This window comes from Schistocerca cancellata, chromosome 2, assembly GCF_023864275.1.
Source record: "Schistocerca cancellata isolate TAMUIC-IGC-003103 chromosome 2, iqSchCanc2.1, whole genome shotgun sequence".
Classification (NCBI taxonomy): Eukaryota; Metazoa; Arthropoda; class Insecta; order Orthoptera; family Acrididae; genus Schistocerca; species Schistocerca cancellata.
In genome coordinates this window covers 577,896,728-577,918,251 of record NC_064627.1, presented here as the reverse complement: position 1 = coordinate 577,918,251, position 21,524 = coordinate 577,896,728, and the positions used below count along the sequence as shown (strand labels likewise).

Genomic DNA, 21,524 nt, shown 5'->3' with positions numbered 1-21,524 from the left:
CAAGCATTCCGCAGATGCCTTACTAGTTATTGCAGATACATGACGCACTCTTCGAAATGGGGGCGTTTTTCCAAACTGCTATGTAATTCACTAATCAATGCTATATTTTCATATTAGGAAAGTAATCATTGTAATAGATAATTCTCCGCATAGGCCCCTCCTTGAACAGGCCTCTTAAAATTGTTTTGTGTTAAACGACTAGTTGAAAAATTGAATCTGATAGGTTAGTGTGTTGTTGAACGTCCCGTCGACAACGAGGTCATTAGAGACGGAGCACAAGCTCGGGTTAGGGAAGGATGGGGAAGGAAATCGGCCGTGCCCTTTCAAAGGAACCATCCCAGCATTTGCCTGAAACGATTTAGGGAAATCACGGAAAACCTAAATCAGGATGGCTGGAGACGGGATTGAACCGTCGTCCTCCCGAATGCGAGTCCAGTGCGCTAACCACTGCGCCACCTCGCTCGGTCCAAATTGAATCTGAGAAATGATATGCACAAAGGCAAATTGAAAACATAACCAGTGCACACTAAAGTCATGTGGTTGGTTCACGAAGCCCTGTTAATATCTCAATAAAGAATATTATCAAATCCTCAGTACTTGACCTCATACGTTTAGTATGCAGTGACAATACTCAGAATATTCTGAGGAGCCGGCCGCAGTGGCCGTGCGGTTCTAGGCTCTACAGTCTGGAGCCGAGCGACCGCTACGGTAGCAGGTTCGAATCCTGCCTCGGGCATGGATGTGTGTGATGTCCTTAGGTTAGTTAGGTTTAATTACTTCTAAGCTCTTGGCGACTGATGACCTCAAAAGTTAAGTCGCATAGTGCTCAAAGCCATTTGAACCATTTTTTTTATTCTGAGAATCATCAATAACGCTCGTCAATATTTCTAGTATTGGCATCATGTCAATACGCGCCCTCAGACAATCAATATTTTGACGGTTTGACAATATTAGGAATGTGCGAGGGCCCCCTTAAGGACAAAAGCAACAGAACAGCCAGCTTCCCAGACCGTGAGAGAAAACGTCTGAAAGAAACAGCATTACTCTCAGTTACACTCACGTATATCCACAGTGTGTACACCTGCATTCATAGTGATAGGGCTAAGTGAAACTCTGTGAATGGCGACTACACACTTCAACTTTATAACGCGTAAATTATTATTTTTGTTAAGCTGAAGCGATATCCTAAGCATTATTGTAAGCAAGTTATTATTTTTATTATTTATATTAAAACATTTTAAATATTTTAGTGTTCCTGCTACGAAACCCTAGGCAACTATGGTACGTTAAAAGTGGGAATGACCGCATATTCTATTCGGGACAGGGGGGATAGCGGATAAAGAAAGTGATTACGAACGCCACATCCCCCTATAACCCAGCTCTGAATCCATTCCTGCATCTCACTCTTTTCGTCGTGCTATGTAGCAAAAACGTTTTTACGTCATCTATCTCCCATTCGCCTCGATACATGTCATGCTCATTTCCATTTCATTGTTATTACATTTACAGTTAATTCGTACATTCAAATCTGCTCCCTAATCTGTTGCCCGCTGCGAGGCTCTCAGCATCTGAACGGTTTTTCCGATATAATCCCACGGCCATCATTCGAACTTTGTAACAAACACATATCGTAGACCTTTCATGTATCTCACAACGGAAGCTTAGCTTCGAAGTGTGTAAAATCCGTCTCCGTAACCGATGTCGCCAAAGCACGCTTTTCCGGCGGAGATCGATTCGGAGGGATCAGGCTGGAATCCTGATGCGGGAAGAAATTTCCGGTACCAGTATTTACTCGCCTAGAAGGGGAGAGGTGATGACATAAAACTACTAATTATTAAGTGAAGTGGTAGTAAACTGCAGTTTGTTTGGTATTTTACTACTTAGTGCATCTTTGAATGCAAATACAATGAAAATTATCAGTTTTTCGGAATGTTCCCACTTAAATTTTTTTTCATGCTGAACACATGAACTATAAACAGTCTCTGCTTTCTAAAGGTTTCATTATCGAGTAGAGTGCAAAGAAGCGAACAGGTAAGAATTGGGTCGAGTCGAGTCGCAGTAGGGGCGTTTGTAAAGTCCGTACAAAGTCCGAGAGATGGGACCACCGGCGCGTATCGAGGTCATGTTTAGTTAGTAGCATCTTTGGAAAGAATGCACACCAAGTTTCTGCCATATTGGTCTATTCGTTTGTGTTTAGCATTCGCGTGAATCAAGGAAGTTGAGCGATTGTCAAAAAATGTACGAAAAAGAATTTCATGTGGTGATTAAACATTACTTTGTGAAAGGCAAAACGCCTCAGGAGACTACAGAGAAGCTTGATAAACATTACGGTGACTCTGCATCTTCGATTAGAACAGTTTATAAGTGGTTTCAAAATTTTCGGTGTGGCCATACGGGCACAAGTGATGCCGAACGTTCTGGACGCCCTGTGGAGGTTACAATTCCAGAAATCATCGATAAAATCCATGATATGGTGATGATTGACAGAAGACTTAAGGTGCGTGAAATTACTAGTGCTGTGGGCATCTCGAATGAAAGGGTACATAATATTTTGCATAAACAATTGGAAATGAGAGACCTATCTGCAAGATGGGTTCCGCGATTGCTCACGCTTGACCAAAAACGGAATCGTTTGAGGTGTTGCGAGGATGGTTTGCAGCTACTCAGGAAGAATCCGCAGGACTTTAAGCGTTGTTTCGTCACTGTGGATGAAACATGGATCCATTACTATACTCCTGAGACCAAAGAACAATCTAAACAATGGGTTACCAAGGGAGAATCTGCACCAAAAATGGCGAAGACCATTCCTTCGGCCAGAAAGGTTATGGCGACTGTCTTTTGGGATTCGCAAGGGATAATCCTCATCGACTATCTGGAAAAGGGTAAAACTATTACAGGTGCATATAATTCATCATTATTGGACCGTTTGAAAACTGAGCTGCAAGAAAAACGCCGGCGATTGGACCGCAAAAAAGTCCTTTTCCATCACGACAATGCATCAGCTCACACCTCAGCAGTTGTGGTCGTAAAATTAATGGAAATAGGATTCTAACTCGTTTCACATCCCCCCCGTTCCTCAGACTTGGCTCTCTCGGACTACTACTTGTTCCCCAATTTGAAGAAATGGCTGGCGGGACGAATATTTTATTTAAACGAGGAGGTGATTGCAGCAACTAATAGCTATTTTGCAGAGTTGAACAATTCCCATTATTCGGAAGGGATCAAAAAATTAGAACAGTGTTGGACGAAGTGTGTAAGTCTAAAAGGAGACTATGTCGAAAAATAAAAAAAGGTTTACCCCTAACACGTAAGCAGTTTTTATTTTTGCACGGACTTTTCAAACGCCCCTCGTATTTGTTGAGTCATGGAGAGAGCATTTTGGATCATGCCAGAATGAGCAGCTTGGATAGCGTCTGTGCCACACAGAGATTTTTGTATCAGATGTTCCACGGTGTGTAACATAAAGATGAAGCTTGATTTCCTAGATGATTACTTAAAGAGACAGAACTTCAGAAAAAGGTCTTTTTTCAGTTGTGTGTATTTTCATTGTGTTTAATAATATCTACGTGTTGGTAATCCGAGAGAACTGTGAATAATGTGTCTGTATTTAATTAACCTTCTTCCATTTAGATTAGTTAAATAGTACTGCATTAGGAATCGAAGAAAACAAATTTTGTAACAGAAATATTTTGAAGCAGCAGAATTATAGTGTATGACAATGCGAAGAAAGACATTGCTTATTTTTCATATTAGTTTGAGTTTACTTTCATCGTCATTAAAATGGTTGAATATAATTTCAAAGAACTTCCTGTTATAATTTACAAATGTTTCACAAAGCATATGTCCACTGTAGAAAGAAAAATGTATTCGGTAAAATTTATACTGTCACGCCTTGCAATTTTGTGTCTACAGTAATTATCAGTTTTGAAATGCAAGTCAAAACTAATTTTCTGAACAGCGCTTTTTTTAAAAAAATAAGAAAAAGAAGGCAAACTGCCGCGCATTGATCAGCTCGTCACTCTTGCAGTGCAGCCAGAGCAGCGTCAAGTTATCGGTTGCAAGGTAAGAGTTTGTTGTAGGGCCTAAATAAACCTTTTGACAGAATACTGGGAATAGGTTTCAAGCAGTGAAATCTCATGTTGATTCAACAGATGCGTTTTTTTTTGTAACACAGCACATTTAAATTACGCAACACTCATTCTGAGTATTCTTGTGAGTCATTCTTTAACGCTAGTTTACAGTCAGATGCACTTAGGACTAATTAAAATCACGTCCCTTAAAAGCAATTTGCATAAATAAGTTCATGTTCAAAAGCAGGGTAGCTACGCTCATTCTAGATCAGAAACTGTAATCGTAATTTAGAAATCAGACGGTTTTCAGATTGTTTGCGAGAAATTCAGTTACACACAGTTTCAGTGCACAACTTTCTACATACACACAACTTTCAACTTCAGTCACTCAAATAAAATAAACTCGAATTTCTCTAAGGATTCATTGTGGATTTACGGTGTCCTCTTTAATGTATTGATTACATATAATTTTAGTGTTATTATAAATGATTTTCAGCCCAACCTCAAAACTTGTTACGTTCTTATTTATGTTGTAGAAGCTCCTCAGAACAAGAATCAAAACAGGACAACGATATCAGAAAAATATCAGATACATTCCTTTAACACGCAGTCCTTACTCTTTTTCCAGTTTAAAGTTCCGAAAATTTGGTGGAGGATTGCTAACAATAGTTTTGGTGATCAAACCCTCTGGCTGACTCCACCTTCAGTTCCGCATTTCTCAATGTCTTAAACAAGACTATTCAGCGGAAGAGCTTAGCGATTGGCATAGATGCTTTCAGAGGGACTGAGTACATGGCGATGGCGGAAGCGGGGAATTAGCAAGCCGGAGAGGCTTTTTCCGCTCAGGTGTGTGCCTGCCTCGTGTGCCCGCTTCCAAGTGATTAAGCTCTTGCTGTCTGGATTATACAGGACATTAGTAGAAAACCAACAATAACATGATTTGCAGTGCAGATATGGAGAAACTATAAACACCATTTTTTACATTATTTCAAGTGGATTAAAATAAAAAACTTAATCAAGCGGCATCTTACTCTGTATTTTTCGTCCGTGCATTCGGGATATAATTAATTCCTGTTCCGATATTTCACCTGAACAACATTTCAGCCAGGCTCAAGGTGAGTCTCTTGCCAGATTTTTAAATCACTCTTCACTGTGGCGTAAATGCGCATCTTATTTACTCGTATTTTAAAAGTGCTGTTAATGTTCTTGTTTAAATACTGAACTACGTAAGTAAAGTTATTACTGGTGAACTAAAGCAGCTTTGATACTGAGCAACGTGTTTTTAGTTAGCACTTGGGAAGCGCTATCAACTAACGGAACGTATTCTGGATAAACATATTGTTTCTAGCCAATCAGCGCTAACATACCGCATCAATGCAACAGCAATAAACACTGAGTAATAGTAACAAACAATAATAGCGCCCCACAGTACGCCGTTTTCCTTTCTCCCTTTCTTCTCATACACTTGTGAATATGTGCAGCTATGTTTGTGTTAGTTTTTATTATCCTAATTTTGTGATTAATTAGGATACGATGTGAGACAATACCGATTTGTTAACACTAGATGAAACAGAATGAATAACAAATCTAATATGATATATTACATATATTTGTGGTCCATTTTTGAAAATGTTAGTGTCAATGAACCAATTTGTACTTAATCGTACTTATTAAATTAATGATTTTTTGAACAAGAATTTAGTCAACTATGACATGTTTTATACTAAAATTCTTACCGTATCAGCAAGTACCGATACTGTTTCTATTTTATTTTAAATCCGTCTACTGGTTCGAAATTTGTGAATTTCACATAAGTTACAATGAATGGCGTTACCGATGACTAGTGGCTAGGAGTGGAATAATGGAAGTTACAACCAACGAGAAGCGAGCACGATGAGGCAGTATGAGTCAGGATAGATACTGAAGGTTGACTTTGTAATGTGGTGAATGATGGTCTGGCTCTGGTCACGAAGAGGAAAGGGTTCGCATCTTGGTCGGGGTATCCTGAACAACCGCTGGACTCAGTTTTTCCGGACGACATGCAGACGCATGTGCGCACACCAGTGATACTTATAAATCCCAGGAATGAAATCGAGTTGCGGAGTTAGTAAAACTTAGGTAACTTGGTAGTAGATTGTGAAGCAGCTTAGCAAGGAACTTTGGTTATGAACTGAAAGTGGTTAGTATTTGAGCCTTCGCTTACGGATTATAACTACAGATTGGTGAGCCCAGTTATGTTTTTGATGTGAAATGAGTGCCTGATTAATAAACAATTAGAGTTCAAACTTAACCTCATTTTGTCACTTGACAGTCATTCAAAATTCGATAATTTTATGTAGTTCATTTTCTGTAGTAGACTTTATGTTGTACTGGAATCACTTCGCATCGATGTAAGATTGTACCTACAACAATAGGCATACGCGCCAAAGACAAGTAGATCAAGTATTTAGTTCCACGCTATCAAACCCGCAACCAAGCAAAAGATTAGTTTAAAAAAGAGATGTCTCGCCGTAGCCAGTGGAAGCCGTAGCATTTATGTACACATTCTTCAACACAGGCTTAACGCGTTCTCCTTTTTAAAAAAAAAATGAGTTGGCGTACTGTGTACTTATTTGGTTGATCCTCAGTTATCTCCAAATCCATCAATGCAAGGGCAAAGAGGTAATTCATATTCATTTCCTCTTCTTATATTATCGTTCACGGCTTCCAGGCGGTCATTGTAGTACGTCCTGTTCCAAAGTCAATGATATTCTATGTAATTACTACATATTTATTTATTTAGAGAAAAATCTCTTCCGCAAAAAACGTAAACAAACAGAATAAAAGAATGCAAACAACCTTCTTTGATCTTGAATCCACAAAGATAAAAGATAATAGTTCTTTATAATTGGGTGTAGAAGGCTAATCGAATGTGTGTGTAACTGAAATGCTGGTTAATATTGTTCTACGTTTTTATGACTTTTTTACATTATATTAAGATGTTTTACGAAGTGTGTTGGCTTCATATACTGCCATTTGGCGCGTTCCCGCATTTATTTACAAGTTCTTCTCGAGCTGCTTTATGCACACATGTGCAACTAATTAGCTCTATTTACCTGAGTCTGCTTGCTCTTTACATGCCATATGGCTTTAACGCCTATCTTTTCCATTCCACACCCACCTGTCCTCTTCCTTCCTTTTCCTATTTTCATTACTTTATTCTGTTTTAATTTTAGCCATTAACCATTTTATTTGCCAAATTAGGCATTCGATGTTGAGTGCGGCTACGTGCACACTCGTTCGCGCAGTAAGCACAGAAAGAAACACCCACCGTAAGTTACCTCTCACCAGCGCCTGCACACCTTAGTCAGTCGGCTGATGTCACTAACCTCGTACGTGTCATACTAAATGTCTGCTGGAGCCAATGTCAAGTGTTTTTTATTTTAAAGTTTAACGGCAAACCCTACAGTGTGCTCCCTGCCGCCGTTGGATAAGCAGCTGCAGCAGCAAGTCGTATACTCCTAGCTCACTCATTTGTTACATAGTTTAATTCTTAATTTCTTTGCGTGTTTTTGTTACTTGCATTGTTTAATTCATAAATTTCGGGCGTGTTATAGTATTTGAGAGTTGTAGCATCGCGTTTTAGTACCTGAATAGTGTAAATTCGCGTAGTCTCCTTCCGCCGCCGAGCAGTGTGTCAGCAGTGCACAAGTTACTGCATTTACTAGGCAATCTCGTATTTTAATAACCGTTTAAATTTTGTGTCGATTTGTTTGCGCTCTCTGTAGATTAGTTCAGACGTTCTTTGCACAAGTTTTTAGCATGGATGGGGACTGCAACTGCTGTGTTCGGATGCAGGCTGAGTTGGCATCCCTTCGCTCCCAGCTTCAGGCAGTGTTGGCTTCGGTCACACAGCTTGAGGCTGTTGCCAATGGGCATCACTGTGGGGGTCCGGATGGGAGTTTGTCGGGGACGGCCAGCTCGTCCCACGCATCCCCCGATCGGGCTACGACTGTGGTTGCCCGGGATACTGCCCGCATTGAGGCTGATCCCTCACCTGTGGTAGAGTGGGAGGTCGTCTCAAGGTGTGGCAGGGGGCGAAAGACATTCCGGAGGGCTGAACGGAAGGCCTCTCCAGTTTGTCTGACGAACCGGTTTCAGGCTCTGTCTCTTGCTGATACTCAGGCTGATACTGATCTTCGGCCTGACATGGCTGCCTGTCCTGTTCCAGAGGTTGCCCCTCAGTCTGCAAGATCCGGGCGGTCGCAGAGGGTGGGCTTACTGATAGTTGGGAGCTCCAACGTCAGGCGCGTAATGGGGCCCCTTAGGGATATGGCAGCAAGGGAGGGGAAGAAGACCAAAGTGCACTCCGTGTGCATACCGGGGGGAGTCATTCCAGATGTGGAAAGGGTCCTTCCGGATGCCATGAAGGGTACAGGGTGCACCCATCTGCAGGTGGTCGCTCATGTCGGCACCAATGATGTGTGTCGCTATGGATCGGAGGAAATCCTCTCTGGCTTCCGGCGGCTATCTGATTTGGTGAAGACTGCCAGTCTCGCTAGCGGGATGAAAGCAGAGCTCACCATCTGCAGCATCGTCGACAGGACTGACTGCGGACCTTTGGTACAGAGCCGAGTGGAGGGTCTGAATCAGAGGCTGAGACGGTTCTGCGACCTTGTGGGCTGCAGATTCCTCGACTTGCGCCATAGGATGGTGGGGTTTCGGGTTCCGCTGGATAGGTCAGGAGTCCACTACACGCAACAAGCGGCTACACGGGTAGCAGGGGTTGTGTGGCGTGGGCTGGGCAGTTTTTTAGGTTAGATGGCCTCGGGCAAGTACAGAAAGGGCAACAGCCTCAACGGGTGCGGGGCAAAGTCAGAACATGCGGGGACCAAGCAGCAATCGGTATTGTAGTTGTAAACTGTCGAAGCTGCGTTGGTAAAGTACCGGAACTTCAAGCGCTGATAGAAAGCACCGAAGCTAAAATCGTTATAGGTACAGAAAGCTGGCTGAAGCCAGAGATAAATTCTGCCGAAATTTTTACAAAGGTACAGACGGTGTTTAGAAAGGATAGATTGCATGCAACCGGTGGCGGAGTGTTCGTCGCTGTTAGTAGTAGTTTATCCTGTAGTGAAGTAGAAGTGGATAGTTCCTGTGAATTATTATGGGTGGAGGTTACACTCAACAACCGAGCTAGGTTAATAATTGGCTCCTTTTACCGACCCCCCGACTCAGCAGCATTAGTGGCAGAACAACTGAGAGAAAATTTGGAATACATTTCACATAAATTTTCTCAGCATGTTATAGTCTTAGGTGGAGATTTCAATTTACCAGATATCGACTGGGACACTCAGATGTTTAGGACGGGTGGTAGGGACAGAGCATCGAGTGACATTATACTGAGTGCACTATCCGAAAATTACCTCGAGCAATTAAACAGAGAACCGACTCGTGGAGATAACATCTTGGACCTACTGATAACAAACAGACCCGAACTTTACGACTCTGTACGTGCAGAACAGGGAATCAGTGATCATAAGGCCGTTGCAGCATCCCTGAATTTGGAAGCTAATAGGAATATAAAAAAAGGGTGGAAGGTTTATCTGTTTAGCAAGAGTAATAGAAGGCAGATTTCAGACTACCTAACAGATCAAAATGAAAATTTCTGTTCCGACACTGACAATGTTGAGTGTTTATGGAAAAAGTTCAAGGCAATCGTAAAATGCGTTTTAGACAGGTACGTGCCGAGTAAAACTGTGAGGGACGGGAAAAACCCACCGTGGTACAACAACAAAGTTAGGAAACTACTGCGAAAGCAAAGAGAGCTTCACTGCAAGTTTAAACGCAGCCAAAACCTCTCAGACAAACAGAAGCTAAACAATGTCAAAGTTAGCGTAAGGAGGGCTATGCGTGAAGCGTTCGGTGAATTCGAAAGTAAAATTCTATGTACCGACTTGACAGAAAATCCTAGGAAATTCTGGTCTTACGTTAAATCAGTAAGTGGCTCGAAACAGCATATCCAGACACTCCGGGATGATGATGGCATTGAAACAGAGGATGACAAGCGTAAAGCTGAAATACTAAACATCTTTTTCCAAAGCTGTTTCACAGAGGAAGACCGCACTGCAGTTCCTTCTCTAAATCCTCGCACAAACGAAAAAATGGCTGACATCGAAATAAGTGTCCAAGGAATAGAAAAGCAACTGGAATCACTCAACAGAGGAAAGTCCACTGGACCTGACGGGATACCAATTCGATTCTACACAGAGTACGCGAAAGAACTTGCCCCCCTTCTAACAGCCGTGTACCGCAAGTCTCTAGAGGAACGGAAGGTTCCAAATGATTGGAAAAGAGCACAGGTAGTCCCAGTCTTCAAGAAGGGTCGTCGAGCAGATGCGCAAAACTATAGACCTATATCTCTGACGTCGATCTGTTGTAGAATTTTAGAACATGTTTTTTGCTCGAATATCATGTCGTTTTTGGAAACTCAGAATCTACTATGTAGGAATCAACATGGATTCCGGAAACAGCGATCGTGTGAGACCCAACTCGCTTTATTTGTTCATGAGACCCAGAAAATATTAGATACAGGCTCCCAGGTAGATGCTATTTTTCTTGACTTCCGGAAGGCGTTCGATACAGTTCCGCACTGTCGCCTGATAAACAAAGTAAGAGCCTACGGAATATCAGACCAGCTGTGTGGCTGGATTGAAGAGTTTTTAGCAAACAGAACGCAGCATGTTGTTATCAACGGAGAGACGTCTACAGATGTTAAAGTAACCTCTGGTGTGCCACAGGGGAGTGTTATGGGACCATTGCTTTTCACAATATATATAAATGACCTAGTAGATAGTGTCGGAAGTTCCATGCGGCTTTTCGCGGATGATGCTGTAGTATACAGAGAAGTTGCAGCATTAGAAAATTGTAGCGAAATGCAGGAAGATCTGCAGCGGATAGGCACTTGGTGCAGGGAGTGGCAACTGACCCTTAACATAGACAAATGTAATGTATTGCGAATACATAGAAAGAAGGATCCTTTATTGTATGATTATATGATAGCGGAACAAACACTGGTAGCAGTTACTTCTGTAAAATATCTGGGAGTATGCGTGCGGAACGATTTGAAGTGGAATGATCATATAAAATTAATTGTTGGTAAGGCGGGTACCAGGTTGAGATTCATTGGGAGAGTCCTTAGAAAATGTAGTCCATCAACAAAGGAGGTGGCTTACAAAACACTCGTTCGACCTATACTTGAGTATTGCTCATCAGTGTGGGATCCGTACCAGATCGGGTTGACGGAGGAGATAGAGAAGATTCAAAGAAGAGCGGCGCGTTTCGTCACAGGGTTATTTGGTAACCGTGATAGCGTTACGGAGATGTTTAACCAACTCAAGTGGCGGACTCTGCAAGAGAGGCGCTCTGCTTCGCGGTGTAGCTTGCTCGCCAGGTTTCGAGAGGGTGCGTTTCTGGATGAGGTATCGAATATATTGCTTCCCCCTACTTATACCTCCCGAGGAGATCACGAATGTAAAATTAGAGAGATTAGAGCGCGCACAGAGGCTTTCAGACAGTCGTTCTTCCCGCGAACCATACGCGACTGGAACAGGAAAGGGAGGTAATGACAGTGGCACGTAAAGTGCCCTCCGCCACACACCGTTGGGTGGCTTGCGGAGTATAAATGTAGATGTAGATGTAGATGTACAGTATTAGGCTACTAGCTTCAGTTATGTATTTTAACTGTTGATACCCGTGACTGACATGCATGTTGTACTAGACAACATCCAACATCCGTTATGTCAACATGTGATTTTACGAGTGAGTATCCTCTTTAAAACAATTTTTGTAATGATCATTTATCGAATTTGGTTCCATTTCTGGAAAATTTGGAAATTTTGTGGTAAGTTCCTATTGGACCAAACTGCTGAGGTCATTAGGCCTTAGGCTTACATACTACTTAATCTAACTTAAAGTAACTTACGCTAATGACAACACACACACACACACACACACACACACACACACACACACACATGCCCGAGGGAAAACTCGAATCTCCAACGGCTGAGGTCATTAGTCCTTAGGTTTACCTACTACTTAATCTAACTTAAAGTAACTTACGCTAATGACAATACACACACACACACACACACACACACACACACACACACATATATATATATATACATGCCCGAGGGAAAACTCGAACCTCCAACGGGATGAGCCAAGACGCCCCACAGCGCCAGGCTACCCCGCGCGGCTTCCTTCTCTGGTTCACATTTGTAACTTTCTTGTAAAAAGTTGTTCAATAGGTTCATTTTCTTTCTGAAGAGGACAAATTTATACTTGTCGTCACCACGTTAAATGTTTCGTAAACCTTTAATTCAACAACAGGTTGGCTGTTATTTCCAAACCCATTAAGTGATCGTTCGTTATAACTGGTGTAGCGAGTATGACCAAATAAATATTGCAACATCAAAAAATGTAGGAAATTGTGGAATACGCCCAACCATCTAGCACTTGAGTGACGCAAGAGGGGTAAAAGAAACCACCTTGTAAGAGGCGTACAGTGCCTGAACAGATACAGTTCATCTGAGAAATGCTTTTTAATACCGAAATTTGATATCAGAAAGGCCGCAGAACAGGCTGCGCAGTGTCCCCCGCTTGTTACTGTTTTGTTAAGAGCATTGAGGATTACAGAGAACGTTTTTCCGTCGTAGCGGCTGGATTTTCTGAGACAGGCATTCGCAGTGCCTGGCCCTCTATAGTAAAATAATAATGCATGTACTGTCTGAGAATAGTAGCCACAAAAGCCAACCACTGCTTGTTTGTATCTTCCACGGATCCACGCATTCGGGGCACGGCGGTTCAAATCCCTTAAATCGGTTAAAATGTGAGAAAGATTCCTTTGTAAAGGATATGGCCTATTTCCAACTCAATGCTTCCCTTAATTGGTGTTTGTGCTGCGTCTCCATTGACCTCCACTTCGATAGGATGTTAAACACTAATACGCTTTTCTTCCGGCGGCTCTACGTTAGGTGTCCACTATGTCACTACAGTTCCGTTTATTGTTCAGGACGTGTCTATAAGACGACCTTCTTGTCTATAAGACGAGCTTCTAGGTAGGCCACATACCTTCCCCTACTGTAGCAACCGTCTAAAGACTATAGAAAAGAACGGAGAACTACCGTTTCTAAAGTTATTGTTGTTGGGCCTGGTGGTCTGAAGGAGAAGTGCGTGCCTAGAAAGCGAAAGGTTGCGGATCGAATCTTGTTTGGACCACGGATTTTTTTTTTTAACCTAAGCCCAAATTTCTCAGCGATGTGAAAATTAGCCAGGAACGACGTGTGCTTCGGATTGAAAGTTCAACTGTAGGTCCTCATTCCCCGGTATGGGTTAGGTACACTAAAGTCGCCCCAGTGGGGTTCGAAAGAAGATTTTCACGAGGCCATTGTGACATGAAATTCTAGTACTATTATGAGATTTTTCTTTAATATGCTACAACTTTGCCTTAAGGGTATACGAAATGAGTTTTTCGATGAAAAAATCGATTTTTGGGTAAATGCATTTTCGAAAAATTTAGACTCTCCCGTTTAATACCATGTATGAAATATTTGGATGACGTGAATAGAACTATTTTAAATAATTTTTTAAAATAATTTCGACACCCGATGTTCCGCACCTTGTATATGAGACGCGAAATATACCTGATATAGACAGCCTTGCCAGAGATATAATTGAGCGCAAGAGAGTTAGCTTTTCTGTTGGCTACACTGCTAGACAGTTGACAATAGATTCTGCACCATTTGTATTGTTTCCTTTGTGAGTACATCCATGTCATTGTTATGAAAGTCGTATGTGGAGAAGTCATTGAGTTTTCTTTCCTTCAACATGCCAAGACCTAGTCTGAAGGTATTTAGAAAGCGTGTACATTGGCGCCAGAAAGTAAAGTGTACTAAAAATTCGTCTGATTCATCTTCATCAGTATCTGATATCCCAGTAGCGACTAACCTCAACACTGGTAGTGATACATTGAGTGATGCTGCTGCCACTACACCGGAGAGTGCTTCAAGAAGAAAACTAGCTGTAATTGAAGAATAATACAAGAAACTAAATGCTGGGACTACAAAATATGAGATAATTAACGTCTCTTTATTATCAGACGTTTTGGAGAACAATGTGTGCTGCAAACAATGTGGAAAATGTGGTGTTTCATTGAAAACAAACTTACATGTAGGACTTGCTTGTGAATTAGAGTTGATGTGCAGTTATTGCAAACACAGTGTTACTTTCTTCAATTCCTCACATGTTACTGCAGATACAGGTAAACTATACGATATAAACATTAGACTGGTTTATGGATTACGGTGTATAGGGAAGGGCAGGGCTGCAGGTGCCATGTTGTGTGGTGTGATGAACCTCCCTCATCCACCTTCAAAATTTAACAAACACATAATTGAAATAGGCTCTGCTGTAGAAGATGTGGCACAGGAAAACATGAAAGATGCTGTTCAGGAAGCAGTTGTTGAAAATAACAATAGCAGAGACTTGTCCATAGCTTTTGATGGAAGCTGGCAGAAGAGAGGCCACACATCTCTGAATGGTGTAGTAACAGCTACAAGTGTGGACACTGGTAAGGTAGTTGATGTGGCAATACTTTCCAAGCATTGCAGATGCAAGGAGAAAATGAAAAATAAACATGAAGAGGAGTGCATGGCAAATTACTATGGGTCAAGTGGTGGTATGGAAGTTGCTGGTGTAAGAAGTATTTATCAGCGCTCAGTAAAATGGTACAACGTTAGATACATAAATTATCTTGGAGATGGTGACTCAAAGGCTTTCAAAGAAATTGAGGAACTGAGACCCTATGGTAACGATGTGAAAATTTCCAAACTGGAGTGTGTTGGCCATGTGCAGAAAAGGATGGGATCAAGACTTCGACGGCTCAAGGCTAGCATGAAAGGCAAGAAATTGAGCGATGGAAAAACTTTAGATGGAAAAAATAGACTGACAGATGCTACAATAGATCATATTCAGAAGTGCTATGGTCTAGCAATAAGACAGAATACAGCAGATGCAGAATTAATGAGAAGATCAGTCTGGGCTCTGTTTTTTCATACGGCTTCAAACAATGAGAATCCCCAACATGGGCTATGTCCAAAAGGAGACGATAGTTGGTGCAAGTACAACAGAGGCAAGGTAACTAAGAAACAATACAATCACCCTCATCACCTGCCACCTGCCATAATGGATGAAATAAAACCAATATTCCGAGACGTCGCAGATATTAGTCTACTAAAGAAATGTCTTCATGGCCGGACTCAAAATCCAAATGAGCGTGTGAACCATGTGATATGGAATAGACTACCTAAAACTATGTTTGTGGGTATAAACACACTTCACTTTGGCGTTTATGATGCTGTTTCATCATTCAATCAGGGCAATATAACAAAGTGCAAAGTTCTGCAGAAGTTGTGGCTCTGTGTAGGACTACGAACTGCCGCAGCTATGCTTTGTTTGGACAAGGAATGGCTCAGGTCTTCAGATAATGCCATAAAAGTATATTAAAAGATGGCTAGACAGCATAACAAAGCCATCAAGAGGAGCTGTTGGACGGTTCTGATGATGCAGGCTTGTACTGAAGTAAAAACTTTGAAGCTAATTTCCTGTAACTTTAGTTTTTTCGTGTATAAGGTACGTTCTCTCAGTGCCTATTTATAGTAGAAAGATGAAATTTTCTGTAGTTGTTCCTTAAGACCTTCTAATATATCTGAATTAAAAGATATGTGGAATTATTTTGTATTAATGGATGTAAATTTTAAAATACTTATTAAAATGTATAACTTTTTTTAACATTTATAAAAAATAAAATATCTGAAAAACTATACATTATTTTTTCAAAATTAATAATTCAGCATAAAAGCAGAACATATCTCTGCGTTCTGTGAAAAAATCAAAAGTATCGTCCAAATAACAAATGAGAAAATGTTCCTAACTTTTAGCTCAATTTAACATTGTAAGCATAGGGCGTTCCGTATACCCTTAATCGCTTGTAACACTTCCACGAGCTTCGATCAAAGCAGCAATAAATCAACAAGTCCCTGTGCTGTAAACTTTACAGCTGGTCTACCATATCAAGTTTAACCGGTCGGTTGAATAGCGTGTAAGCAAGACCAGACGTTTCGGGTGTTTTTCCAGATGCTCTCAGAAATTTAATGTCCGGTCATTAGAAGAAAAGAAAGATTAGCGGTTAATGGCCTTTCATTAAAGACGGAGTGCAAGCTCGTATAGCGCCAGGACATCAACCGTTTTGTTTTCAAAAAAACTCTGCCGATCCTCGTGTTAAATGAGCTACAGAAACCACGGAAAACCTGAGAAATCTGGACAGGGATTTGTACCTAGCTCCTCCCTAACGCGAGTTCATTCGCGGCGTCATATCAAATGTTCAAATGTGTGTGAAACCTTGTGGGACTTAACTGCTAAGGTCATCAGTCCCTAAGCTTACACACTACTTAACCTAAATTATCCTAAGGACAAACACACACACCCATGCCCGAGGGAGGATTCGAAACTCCGCCGGGACCAGCCGCACAGCCCATGACTGCAGCGCCCTGGACCGCTCGGCTGACCCCGCGCGGCTGGCGCCATATCGCTCGGTGGTTCAACCTGGAGAAAGTTCAGTGGCATTCTTTGGTTGAGCAACAAGTATAGACGTACTAGGAATCAGATATTATGAAAAGGATAGTTGCTACTTACAATATTGCGGAGATGCTGAGTCGCAGGTAGGCACACAGAGTGTGACCTCAGCAACCAGAGACTGTGGTCATGTGTGTTTGTGCGTGTGTGTGTGTGTGTGTGTGTGTGTGTGTGTTCTATCTTCGACGGAGGTCTTATTGGCTGAAGGCTCATTTTTCTGACAGTCTTCTTGCTGTGCCTGTCTGCGTCTCAGCAACCATCCTTTTCATAATATTGTTACATTCCATACTGGATTTTCCGTTGTTGAATTCTAACTCAGATATGCTACATTTATATCAGTACTATGCAATCCACCGTGAGAGGCATGTATTTCGTATGATAAATTCCTCCCGTTCCGTTCGCGTACGGAGCACGAAAAAATGACTATTTAATGCCGTAATGCGTGCTGTAATCTAATTCCGTTTTCGCGGTCCCTATGAGAAGTGGCTGTAATATACACCTATATTTTTAACTTAATACCGTTTTTTCACAACTTTCTAAGTAGGCCTTCGTGGAATACTTGCGGATATCTTCAGACATCTATCAGTTCTAAAAAAAGTGTTCAAATGTGTGTGAAATCTTATGGGACTTAACTGCTAAAGTCATCAGTCCCTAAGCTTACACACTACTTAACCTAAATTATCCTAAGGACAAACACACACACCCATGCTCGAGGGAGGACTCGAACCTACGCCGGGACCAGCAGCACAGTCCATGACTGCAGCACCTTAGACCGCTCGTCTATCAGTTCTAGTTTTTGAGTATTTCCGTAACACACACTGGTAAATCAAAGAAAGCTGTGACCATTCGTGCTGTCCTTCGTGGCATACGTTCAAAACTCCTTGTTAGTTTTATTTGGCTTGGGTGCCACACACTTGATCAGTTTTCTAACAGGGTCACATAAGTGTGTTTTCCCAATAATGTCAACCGCAAGCTTTATCTACCACAGACCCTACATGGTTATTCCACTTTGTATCACCACCTATTGTTACATCCACGTAGTTGTATGAGATGCCTAATTCTAATTGTGATTTCTTGATATCGTTGTCACGGGATACCATACTGCATTCCTGATTTTTTCAATGTCACCAATTTTACATCCCGGAACATTTAAAGCTAGTTACCTATATCTTCACCACTTTGCAATACCATCAAGATCTGAATGAACTTTTGTGAGGCTTTTTCAGATATTATTTCGCTGTAGAAAACTGAACAATCAGGTTTCGCCGATCTCTCGTCAACTTAACAGTTACTGTCACATTAGCAGTCGAGTCTCTTAGGTAATAGTTATCACATTTGACGCTCTAAACCTGTGAGCATTTTGAACTGATCTACAAAGTCATTGGATTTAACTTCCTCTGCTGCCCTACATCTAACGTCATTCGCAGGAGATCTGGTTGAAATGTATCATGATTGGTACCTCTGTTGCGTTTCATTAATTCCCACATACGTACACGACGCCGATAACATCATTCATTTTTGTGAAGCACTCAAGAGTTGTTTGGGCGTTTTGTGAATCAACCTAGTCTATGGGGATCCAACATTAGTCAGCTTTCATTTTCAAATACTAAATGTGTGAAGCGAAACTCATAACAAAAGACTGATATTCTAATACAATAGAACAACTCACACTTTGCGCTTCGCGGGAGACGCGATTGTGGTCCTGCAGACAGGGTGTTCACTATGGATCTTCTGTGAGTAAACACGAGTCATGCATTGTAGCTCAGTGAAATGGTGGTTTTCCGTAACGAAATTGCGGAAGTCTTTCCCAGCAGTTCTGTATGTTTCTTGAGGTACTGAATGAAAGTTTCATGTAGCTGCTTTGTAGAGGTCACCTTCACAATGAAAAATGCAAGAAAGCTCTTTTTTCCACGTCTTCAGTTTTTCGCATATATCTGGAAAACTAAGAATTTTTCGAAGATGACCACTCTGCAGATTAGTTAAAGAAATAAAATTTCCTACGAAGTGCACTAGTCACGGTGAATTTTCTGACGAGCGGTGTCAGCGATACAGGGTGCTGAAAAGCAGCGATTTTTTCGCCCTTTAGCGAAAACATCGAAAGCGTCCATTCCCACCCCTTTCAACTCGCAAAATATACATATTATCACCAAACACTCTTACTGCGTGTGAAAATAAATTAAATTTCCCACAAGAGACGTCTGTAACATTCAATTTTCTCATAACTGTGGAGGAAGCAAGGCGGAAATTACAAAAAATGCTTTCTGCGCCTTACAGCTAAACACCTCCCAGCTCTCTCTCTCTCTCTCTCTCTCTCTCTCTCTCTCTCTCTCTTTCTCATCGGAGCTATACTTTCTATGTTTTACGCATAAAAGAAGTTGGTTTGAATTAACTGACAGCAAGCATGTTCGACGAAAATATTAACATATATACACTCCTGGAAATTGAAATAAGAACACCGTGAATTCATTGTCCCAGGAAGGGGAAACTTTATTGACACATTCCTGGGGTCAGATACATCACATGATCACACTGACAGAACCACAGGCACATAGACACAGGCAACAGAGCATGCACAATGTCGGCACTAGTACAGTGTATATCCAACTTTCGCAGCAATGCAGGCTGCTATTCTCCCATGGAGACGATCGTAGAGATGCTGGATGTAGTCCTGTGGAACGGCTTGCCATGCCATTTCCACCTGGCGCCTCAGTTGGACCAGCGTTCGTGCTGGACGTGCAGACCGCGTGAGACGACGCTTCATCCAGTCCCAAACATGCTCAATGGGGGACAGATCCGGAGATCTTGCTGGCCAGGGTAGTTGACTTACACCTTCTAGAGCACGTTGGGTGGCACGGGATACATGCGGACGTGCATTGTCCTGTTGGAACAGCAAGTTCCCTTGCCGGTCTAGGAATGGTAGAACGATGGGTTCGATGACGGTTTGGATGTACCGTGCACTATTCAGTGTCCCCTCGACGATCACCAGTGGTGTACGGCCAGTGTAGGAGATCGCTCCCCACACCATGATGCCGGGTGTTGGCCCTGTGTGCCTCGGTCGTATGCAGTCCTGATTGTGGTGCTCACCTGCACGGCGCCAAACACGCATACGACCACCATTGGCACCAAGGCAGAAGCGACTCTCATCGCCGAAGACGACACGTCTCCATTCGTCCCTCCATTCACGCCTGTCGCGACACCACTGGAGGCGGGCTGCACGATGTTGGGGCGTGAGCGGAAGACGGACTAACGGTGTGTGGGCCCGTAGCCCAGCTTCATGGAGACGGTTGCGAATGGTCCTCGCCGATACCCCAGGAGCAACAGTGTCCCTAATTTGCTGGGAAGTGGCGGTGCGGTCCCCTACGGCACTGCGTAGGATCCTACGGTCTTGGCGTGCATCCGTGCGTCGCTGCGGTCCGGTCCCAGGTCGACGGGCACGTGCACCTTCCGCCGACCACTGGCGACAACATCGATGTACTGTGGAGACCTCACGCCCCACGTGTTGAGCAATTCGGCGGTACGTCCACCCGGCCTCCCGCATGCCCACTATACGCCCTCGCTCAAAGTCCGTCAACTGCACATACGGTTCACGTCCACGCTGTCGCGGCATGCTACCAGTGTTAAAGACTGCGATGGAGCTCCGTATGCCACGGCAAACTGGCTGACACTGTCGGCGGCGGTGCACAAATGCTGCGCAGCTAGCGCCATTCGACGGCCAACACCGCGGTTCCTGGTGTGTCCGCTGTGCCGTGCGTGTGATCATTGCTTGTTCAGCCCTCTCGCAGTGTCCGGAGCAAGTATGGTGGGTCTGACACACCGGTGCCAATGTGTTCTTTTTTCCATTTCCAGGAGTGTATATACAACATATAAGGCACATGACACTGAACAGAAAGATGAATTTGAAATATGTCATGAAATGAGTGAACATCGAACCCAGAATTGGGTCATGACTTCGAGTATGTTGCCCATCTCGAAAAGAATGAATTCATTTAGTGACAGAATATGGATACAAAAGACAGATAACCTGTATAGTGAAGCATCGATGTATGAAGAAATACCTTTACCTGTACCTGTACCTGTACCTGTTTTTTGCTCACCTCCGTTTGGTTGTTGGTGGCCAGTGCAATAATTCTTGGGCACTAGAAGGTCTTGGGCAATGGAAGGCCCATAAAAAGCATCAAGGGCTGTGGAAGGTACAGGATGAACAGTAAATTTTTGCTGGTCTTCAACTGAAAAAATTATAATGGAACGATTCATGTTATCATAGAGAAAAATTTATTAGCAAAGATGCATAATGATGCAAAACATTCCACGAACTAAGACCTGCTGTCACCTCGGCTGCTTCAGAGAATGGTACTGCAAGAGGCTCGTCCTCTTTGTCTTCATCTTCTATATCAAAGTTACCATCGATGTTGGGCACAACACTTCAGATTGCTGGCACAGTTTCGTGCAGAACAATGCTACTCACCCCTTACCCACACCGACCTTGCTAATCTGTCTTGCATTTGCAAGATAAAAGCTGATGAAGCGTCTCTGGAGTTAGAGGTTGCAGTGTGTAATGGGATACAATCTATTTTTTGTCAGCTTCAACCCTCACTACTCTGGATCCAAGTAGTTTCCTTCCACAGCTGCACCTGATGGAAAACTCTGAGGATGTATTGTTGAGTTGGAGCTTCAGAAGGAGGCATTGAGCTATTTCTTCCTTTGGATGGGCTGAACGACCAATGAATTTACTACTCTATGATCCGAGATCTGAATTTTTGGAGAGTGTCTTGAGGAATA

The 21,524-nt window shown here is 42.5% G+C and overlaps 1 non-coding gene across 1 annotated transcript; it reads right to left on the bottom strand.

The window, feature by feature from the left end:
• Positions 1-389: 389 nt before the first annotated feature.
• Positions 390-462, bottom strand: Trnaa-cgc (transfer RNA alanine (anticodon CGC)). Its single transcript has one exon. It is a non-coding gene; the product is annotated as a tRNA-Ala (tRNA).
• Positions 463-21,524: the final 21,062 nt, after the last annotated feature.